The following is a 9,885-nucleotide window of genomic DNA, read 5'->3' as shown; positions in this document are numbered from 1 at the left end:
AGCTTTTATTTCTGGTGTTGTAGCAAACAGGAGCCTCTTTTCAGGAAATCTAGTGGCTTAAAAATAGCAAGGAATTCCATTAGCATTAGTCCTCTGAATCCTATAGGAAATTGACATCAAATCATGTGAGTTACATAAATATTGAATCTAAGGCAAGATGCAGACAAAGGCATCTTTCCTCCCACAAAGCCTTATCCAGTACAGTACATGCTGCTAGGAAGATAAAATTCACTGCAGTTACCCAATGTTTGGATGTTCTGCTGCAGTGTCCTTGATTGACCTCCTGTTCTACACCTTTTGGAAGTGTAATGCATTTTATGGACAATTTTGGCTTGCATCTCTCTGCTTCATCATTCTTCTCCCTTGCTTCTTCCACACTGTCCTTTCTGGTTTCTAGATTAATCTTTCATTTGTTTATCATAAGTTTCCTACTTTTCTCTCTGGCCCTCATAACATAATTCAGAAATAATCGTCATTGGGCTCAGTGAAATTGACTCCCAGGTGGGTTTAGTACTGAAGTCTTCAAAGAGCTGCTGACTTTAATAAATTGAAGACATTTTTGACATTCACAGAATTGATGGGATAAAATGAACAGTGCTGAAGGACAGACTGAGCCATAATATAACTGGCTCATGTTGGAGGTCTTCTAGTCCAGCCCCTTGCTCAAGCAGGAGATCCTATACCATTCCAGATAACTGGCAGTGCAGTCTCTTCTTAAAAGCATCCAGTGATGGAGCACCCAAAACTTCTGAAGGCAAGCTGTTCCTCTGGTTAATTATTCTCACTGTTAGGAAGTTTCTCCTTAGTTCTAGGTTGCTTCTCTCCTTGATTGGTTTCCATTCATTGTTTCTTGTGTTGCCTTCTAGTGCTTTGGAAAACTCAGGTTGACCCCTCTTCTTTGTGGCAGCTCTTCAAATATTGGAACACTGCTATCATATCACCCCAGTCCTTCTTTTCACTAGACTAGACAAACTCAATTCCTGCAATCATTCTTCATATGTTTTAGCTTCCAACCCCCTAATCATCTTTGTTGCTCTTCTGTGCACTCTTTCCAGAGTGTCTACATCTTTTTTAAAATACGGTGACCAAAACTGGATGCAGAGTTCTAAGTGCAGTCTTACTAAGGCTTTATAAAGTGGTACTAATACTTCATGTGATCTTGAGTCTATCCCTTTGTTAATGCAACCTAGGATTATGTTGGCTTTTTTGACTGCTGCCAACACTGCTGGCTTTACACAGAACTGTCCTACACAGGACAGGTGTCTATCCTGCACAATAAGATCCAGTTTTCTACAATGGGAATGACAAGCACTATTCATTATATATATCATACCATTTTTTAAATAGGACACCTATCTTGTGACTCACTCTTTTAACTAGAAACTACTTTTATCTCACAAATGCATATTTCTGAAACTCGAGCCATGCTAGTTGAAATTTGTTCAGACACACAATTTTGTGTCACCCCCCACAAAAAAAAAAGAAAGGAGGAAAAAAAAGGGATATATGTCACATGTAATGCAAAAAATAAAAACAAAACAAAAAAACTGGTTTAGTTCCAGGGAGAAAAACAATTCCAAATCCATCATGGCCACCAAACATATGAGAGCCAATCAAATGACACAAGAAGTTTTACACGTTTTCTAGGAGTGTTAAAGTTGTGGAAGAAGCAAGGTTGCTTTAAGATCTGTGCTTTGTTTTGTGATGCAATTTGAAAAGAGAATATGAAGAAAAAGAATTAAATCTTTGAATCCTGTTAATATCAGGAGGATGAAAAGTTCTAAGCATGGATAGAGATGGATTCTGATTTCTAGTGCCTGATTTTTCCCCCTTTCTACCACTGGTTGTAAGAACAGGTGGAATGAAGATTAGAACAGGGAAATAAAACTGGCGAATGTGGTTGAATGTTTTTTTCTTCTTCTTGTACTGCTGGCTCTGTTTAGATTTGGAGCCTACCTGTGACAGGTCATAAATAAAAATAGAACTGGAAATAACACTACATTGATTGTCAGTGCATTTCTATTATTTTTCCTGTAGATTAAACTTCAGTGAAGCTCTATCCAGGGAGATAATCATCAGTGTCTTACATTATAGATGGTCTTAGGGTGTTATAGTTAATAATTTAAATGAAATAATAATAATAATAATAATAATAATAATAATAATAATAATAATAATAATAATAATAATAATAATAATAATAATAATAATAATAAAGTTGGAAGGGACCTTGGAGGTCATCGAGTCCAACCCCCTGCTCAGGCAGGAAACCCTACACCATTTCCAGTCTCTTCTTAAAAACTTCCAGTGTTGGAGCATTCACCGCTTCTGGAGGCAGGTTGTTCCACTGGTTAATTGTTCTAACTGTCAGGAAGTTTCTCCTTAGTTCTAGGTTGCTTCTCTCCTTGATTAGTTTCCACCTGTTGCTTCTTGTCCTGCCTTCAGGTGCTTTGGAAAGTAGCTTGACTCCCTCTTCTTTGTGGCAGCCCCTGAGATATTGGAACACTGCTATCATGTCCCCCCTCGTCCTTCTCTTCATTAAACTAGACATACCCAATTCCAGCAGCCATTCCTTATATGCTTTAGCCTCCAGTCCCCTAATCATCTTTGTTGCTCTTCTCTGTACTCTTTTTAGAGTTAAGTTGACCTGGTATTAGAGTGGTTTTTAGGCTTTTGGCTTTTGGAGATTTTTTTTCTCCATAAAAATCTGAGTGATAGAGCTGCTCCAAATTCAAGAGACTGACAAGAATTTAGGACGGGGAGGCATGATCAGATTAAGGTAATTGATTGGTTTTCTGTCATGTCTTTAATGCTGTATTTAAATTTGTTTAACTAAACTAACCAAAAATGATATCGTGAATGTTTCCAATTTAATTAAGTATATTCAATTAAGTATATTGAGCTGGACCTTGAGTTATAAGGGATTCTCACCTCTGGTTGATTTGTGAGAGTCTGTTCTGCTGAGAGGCCTGCTGACCATATCAAACCAAAGATTAAGCTTTTATTCCTAGGATATCTGCATAAATAACCAGCAAGGGAACATGTGAAGCTGCCATTGTATCACCGGAACATAGGAAACACAGCTGTTTCATTCCAGTTTGGTGGATTCTTCTAAATTCCCAAAGCAAAACTGAGGAATATTCTTAAAACAAGGGAACATTTAAGGAACAGGTCAACAAAACCATAGTCAAAAGTCATAAACTGAAAACTGTCTTTTTACTTATGCATTTTGTTAGATAAGCAGCTAAACTTCGGCGAACAGCAAACCAGAATTACAAAGACCTATTTTAGTTGACATGGGTTTTCTGTCCTTTTGATTAAGCTAAGCTTTTTAGACATATTGAGGGTCCACAAAGAACAAAGTGCTTCAAAGCATATTGGAAATTAATGCTATTGTCCAAGTGGCTGTCTTCAGAGCTGATCTTTCAATCAGTCATTGCTACCACCATCTTCACTCCCCCTGAAATACACCAGAAACTTCAACCAGACAGAAAAACCTTGACTTTTTTTTTTGCTGCTTGACATGTAAGCTTTATAGCTAAAGAATATCTTAGAGCTGCAGCAGAAGAACAAGTACACAGACAGTAAGCAGTGTCTGTAAGCATTTGGTTTTCTTCCTGTAACATTATGGGTAAAGCTGTCAGAAATGGCATCTCTAAATACCCTACAATATCGCAAAACACATTTCAGTCAATCGAGAAATTAGCACACAGTGCAGGCTATTGTTTGTCAAGTCTCTCTTCCCTGTCCTAATTACTTGAAGAAAGGTGGCTGTTTTTTTCTGCCCTTGAAGCAAGTCACGGTACCTAAAAGCATATAAAATCCGACCAAATTGTCCAAAACATTATACCAATCTCTTCCATAAAATGTTGCTATAATTTTCTTAAATGAGTAATTAATGTTCTGAGTGCTCCATAGAGTACAACTAAACAACTGAGATGACTGTAGGGTGGAACTAAACAATTCAGATGACTATTCAATCAGTCTTTCCTCCCAGACATTCTGTTGGCTCCTAAAACGAGAGACAGAAATCCCCTCTGGAGCTAGGAGGGCTGTTTCCTCTCTATCCACAGTAGCTGCCGTTGACAGCCATAATATACACAAAGCAGAAAGCAGAGTACAGTTTGATTTTCTAGGAAATTGGGTTATTATGGCTGGCAAATTTGAGCACAGAAGCAATCTGAGAAACAGACACTTTTGACAGTCCAATCACAAAGTGAGATCTCTATTTGCTTCATATGATGCATTTGCTTTGGAAGAACTGCAATGCATAATCAGTTTGCCTGGAGTCCTGGTGCACACTCCTTGATTTTAGCAGACTTGCTTCTAAAACAAATCCCAAATACAGAGAAGAACACGTATGGCTGCCTGTCAGCAAATAAGTCTCAAGTATTTATAGAATTCAGGAGCAGCAAATGATTTTGTGATGCTTTCAACTGGCTTTGAGTCTCTCAATGTGCGATGTATGTATCCTGATGTTATTTAAGCTCCATTGTTTGTTTCCCTTTTCTTATTTCAGTTCTTGTTTAAATGCTAAAAATAGACCATTTTCTTCTTCTTCTTCTTTTTAAAAAACAACCCTAATGCATTTATCAAGTGTCTCAGTATCCACTGATATTTCTTCCCCCTGCCTTCCAAAAGCTGGAGTCATTGTGGTCATCCGATAATTATGTTTCAGAGCCCAGTGCATGCCTCTATACTTGGAAGGAAACTGCTGAAGCAAGCAGGAAAATGGCTCTGAAACAAATGTATCCCCTGATTAAGGGCATTCAGGGCTGCAGCAGAGCCATAATGGAATGACAGGAATGGTAGAACCAATACAGTATCTGATGCAGGCTTCCAGGGAGATTGTTCAGAATGAAAGGTGTGAATTAATGAACAGGAGGACCCAGTCAAGTTCCTGCAAAACAATCTGTATGTTGCCTCTTAGAAGTTCAATAATATTAAAAGGGGATGGCCATTCTCTTTTCTAGAAACAAAATTTGCATTATTCTGAGCAGCAAGTACATTATTTGGAGGGCTTAATTTCTCAAAGTGAATGTAAGTGGGTCCACAAAAAATCATGGTTTTGTTTTGGAGGTTGGCAGATAGAAAACGATAGACTCAGGGGTTGAAATTGTCACGGTGATTTTCATTTGGGGGCAAAGTCTAATAAAGTGCTGGGTTGCTGCAAAGCCAGAGCAAATGGTAGAACAGGGGGGTCCTGCTGGGTGGAAGTGCTGAAAGGGAGATGTCTGCCTGCCAACTGCACTGAGGTTGCTATTTGGATGGACTTAGAATGGGACTTCAGCCCAGGACTTGTATACACTTACCAGTGTCAGAGCTGAAGAGGCTTAGCTGGAGGTGTTCTAGTATGGGAACCAGGACTAATTGAGTGGAGCTGAAGCAGCAGTTATTTTGGAACCTGAGGATTGTCTTTGGGGATTAGGAGGCAGAAATGGAAATGTGCCAGCATCTGATTCAGGTAATTTGGTGTTAGCAAGAAGGAACTTGAATTGGCTGTTCTTATGCAGCTGCTCTTTGTTCACCAACCTTGGGGTTTATCTGATTTTTCAAGGATTCCAGGATGCCTAGAATGCTGTAGGAGATAGATCAAGGAAATCCAACTGAGCATGTTTAAGAATTTACATTAGGGATGACATCATAGCAAAACCAATAGCAAATCATATATAGTTTTCTGTCCTTATTGCTCCTGGCAAATAGCTGACAAGTAGCTCTTTTTAAGGTGACACATTCAGTGCTAGGGTGGGATGGCCATAAGGATCACTGTGAAGAATATTCTAGGTATCTGACATATAAAATTGCTGGGATCTTCCCAGAGTAGGCCTGTTGGGAATTTCAGTTGAGTGACTGAGGCACAGACTTGTTTGGTCATCTGGGAAGAATACTTTCCCTGAAGAAATGGGCAGATTCCTTGTGACTGTTAATTCAGCCATTGTTGTTGACCAGGGGTCTTCAAACATGGCCCTTTTATGACTTGTAGACTTCAACTCCCAGAATTCCTCAGCCAGGCACTCATGACTCATGCCTCTCTTTGTTGGTGAAGATATTTCAGAAGGTGGCCTGTGTTGAGTCCATTGGTGCTGATTTCACTTTAAGATCTGTGGACTTCAACTCTATGCTATGCTGGCTGGGAAATTCTGGGAATTGAAGTTCACAAGTCTTAAAAGGTTGGACACCCCTGCTTTAGATGGTAGAAAATGTTTTAGTAGAAGGCAAGAGTGTGCACACCCTTCACCAACACTGAAAGGTCAATTATGATTTTCCTGCTTTCTCACTTCATTTCATGGTTTATTTTTGCACTTAGAAAGCTAACATATCCTGGAGAAGCTAGATAGAAAAGCTAGCATAATTCTCTCTAAAGTTGACATGTCATCTGATCTTATCTGCTATGTTTCTATTGTATTTAAAAAATAAAAATGGAACTGCATAAAATTGTGATTTTATTTTATAAAATATATAATAATAATAAAGTTGGAAAGGACCTTGGAGGTCATCTAGTCCAACCCCCTGCTCAGGCAGGAAACCCTATACCATTTCAGACAAATGGCTGTCCAGTCTCTTCTTAAAAACTTCCAGTGTTGGAGCATTCACCACTTCTGGAGGCAGGTTGTTCCACTGGTTAATTGTTCTAACTGTCAGGAAGTTTNTCCTTAGTTCTAGGTTGCTTCTCTCCTTAATTAGTTTCCATCCATTACAATATTCTATTGTATTGAGAAATGAAAATGGGACTTTCTCTAAATGGAAAGGTTTATTTTGCATGTACTGCATAGCAATACAGTATGTACAATATCTTCTACCTGACGCACAATCCATGCAGGATGACACCCCCATCGCGTACTGTCTTATTGGCAACTGTCAATGGAAGGGTTGGGAAGTCATCCTTGTTGTTTTTTCAGAATTAGGTTCTGATTTTCAAATTAGGCATTTTTTTCTAATTTAAGGGATGATTTCCCTTCTCCCACATACTCACATCCGGGAACATTGGCTGCTATCATTTTAATTATGCTCTCTCTCTCACACACACTCACTCACACATACACATTCTCCCCTCCTATTGGTACTGAAGTTTCCACGATTATGAATGCAGCATCAATAAGAAGCTTATTGATTTCACAACTGAATGCTGATGGTGGAGGAAATGAGCTCCCATCTATAGACAATGCTATTGGTTTGCCCAAGTTAATGTTTTTTCTCTCCCTTTCTGCTCTGTGATGAAGATGCAAATCGTGCTGCTTAATGGTTCAGCTGCATATTCTTGGGCAGGAATCGGGTGGGTGGGGGAAATGAAATCAATCTGGCAGGCTTTTTCTAGCACAGATGCCGTAGTTCAAACTCCATGCAACTGCAGAGACTGATTTAAATCTGGGATCACCCAAATCATGTTTTAAGGGGAGGCTGATTGGTGATGAAAAACAAATGGAAAAGGTCAGATGAGTTGCTAGGGAAGGTAATGCAGGGAAGGTGGCTGATGTTATAATTGGACTCGAAGCTGTATTATTCACCGCATTCCTATTGTTTCAGTGGCACTCCACTACATCACCCTTCAGAGCAACATTCGTGAACAAAAATTAGGAGCTATTTATTCAATCAATTTAAATAGTCACCCCCTTTCACATTCATGACTCTGGGCAGCTGACAATTAAAATATAACAATACTAAAATACAGAACAAAATCACCATTTACGCTATGCAAAATATTAAAACCATTAAATCCATGCCATACTGCTAATGGTCTTCTCTATAGATAAACTGCAGGGCTGGCCATATTGTTAGGCGGAGTGAGGCACTTGACAAACGCTCAGAAGCTGCAGAAGAACCAAGCTATATGTAACTCGGGCTCCTCCTGCATCATCTAGCCTGGTTGGTGTTGTCTTGACCGGCACAAGATAAACTGACTCCATCACCAGCTGCAGATAAAATTCAACTGCCAAGCCACATAGATTTTTATGGATTGTTCGGGGAAGGGGAGAGAGACTTTCTTTTTTGTGATCTTCATCTGGAAAAGGATTTAAACCAGACCTGATAACAAAGAATAACCCTTGCCCCTCTCACCAGGAATCCTGTGACCTGCTGATTCCATGGCCAAATATGGATACATCCACCATCTGCCATATCATGAGAGGCTGTGTATAGGTGGTGGCCAAACCATTGAATGTAGTGCCCATGTTTTGTTTGAATTGTCAACTATATGCCCCTCTTAGGCTTAACATTAAGTTAACATTCCTACTTGAAAGAACAGCCCACTGGGATCTGGATTGCAAATTGTCCTATTTCCTCATAGATTCTAATCTATACATCTATACCAGTGATGGCGAACCTTTTAGAGACTGAGTGGCCAAACTGCAACCCAAAACCCACTTATGTATCGCCGGGTGCTGGGTGGGCGTGGCCCACTGGGTGGGCGTGGCTGTGGTGGTCATGGCAGACTGGGTGGGTGTGGCCAATGTGGGCGTGGTCACCTCAATGTTGCTTGTGAAGAGGGATGCCTGTGGGGGCTGGGCAGGGTTGGGGGAGATCCAGGGGGTCTCTGGCAGATGTTACCTTCTTCAACATTTCTATTTGCTAGGTTCTGTTGTGATTCAAAATTCTCTTTTATATAGGAAAATGAATTTTTTCTGCCTATCATATAATTCCAAGAGTTGATAAAGACATTTTCATCAGTGTTTGACTCTTGTTTTTAAACATGAATTGGGAAACTCATGCTAATCTCATTTTAACAAATAATAATTAGCGTAGCATTTGCATGAATGAACAGATATGGTTAATAGATGCCTTGCAGTTATGCAAAGTCAGACCAGGGATTCTGATTGTCCAGGTGCTGGCTGACAGTCCTTCCCTAAAGCATCTATGGTGTTTCTATCCTTTCTCTCTATTAATTGAACTAAATTTTCACCTGAAGTGGTTTTGCAAAGATAAGATAAAATAGAAACCATATTATGATAAACAATAGCAGGTTTTAAAAAGACAACATAACTATAATTTTAGTAAAGAAAAATAAACATTGGGAAATCAATGTTTCTGCCTGAAATTGAAGTGATAATCATCTTGGTGCCAGGTAGATTTTCCCAAAAGGAATCCAGAAATGAGGGGTCACCCAGAGGACTCTCCTGTTACAACCAATCTAATTTGGATTCCAGACAATAGGCAGGCCAGCTGGTATGGAAACAAAAATATTTTTATATTCTGCCATGCTTAAGGGTCAAAACCAAGCAGTTGCTTCTAGAAAGCAGCAGTTGAAATTATTTTCCCCTTCTGCCCCAACACACTCACAAAACACCAGACAATACCTTATCCCCAACAATTCCTTCCCACCAAAGTGTCCTATTATTGAAATGGCTTAGAAACCTTTTAAAAAACAATTAAATATACAAATAATGTTTAAGGGGCAAAATGGATTCCTTAAACCACTTAACCTCCCAGTTCCCAAATGTTTGGTTTCGCTCCTACCCACTCCAGTGACTTTATAACATCACTATCATTTGGCCTTTGAAGGACAAATTCTGCTTCATGGCTCTTTTATGGATTTATATAGTAAGTTGAATTCTTTATGACTGAGTCCATGGCAACAAATTGCAGATAATTTAGTAGTGTATCCTAAAAAACAAAGCTGGTTATTAATAATAATAATAATAATAATAATAACAACAACAACAACAACAATAACAACTTTATTGTCACTTTGAAAGTACACCAATCGGCATACATCAAAATGAAATTTCGTTGCATACAGCTCTCAAAGGGTCATCACTTCCGATATACACTCCTTGTTCGTGGCCAGCTCAAGTTACAGATCTTCCATTTTAGTCTCTAGGGAGCGAACGATGGCAAACAGGACAGATGGAAATGGAGCTCCATGTGGATTAGTCCTCAAATTAGTTTGTA

The sequence above is a fragment of the Protobothrops mucrosquamatus genome, unplaced genomic scaffold, assembly GCF_001527695.2.
Source record: "Protobothrops mucrosquamatus isolate PMUCROS unplaced genomic scaffold, P.Mucros_1.0 scaffold_141, whole genome shotgun sequence".
NCBI lineage: Eukaryota > Metazoa > Chordata > Lepidosauria > Squamata > Viperidae > Protobothrops > Protobothrops mucrosquamatus.
The sequence above is the reverse complement of the archived record's forward strand: the minus strand, read 5'-3'. Positions refer to the sequence as shown.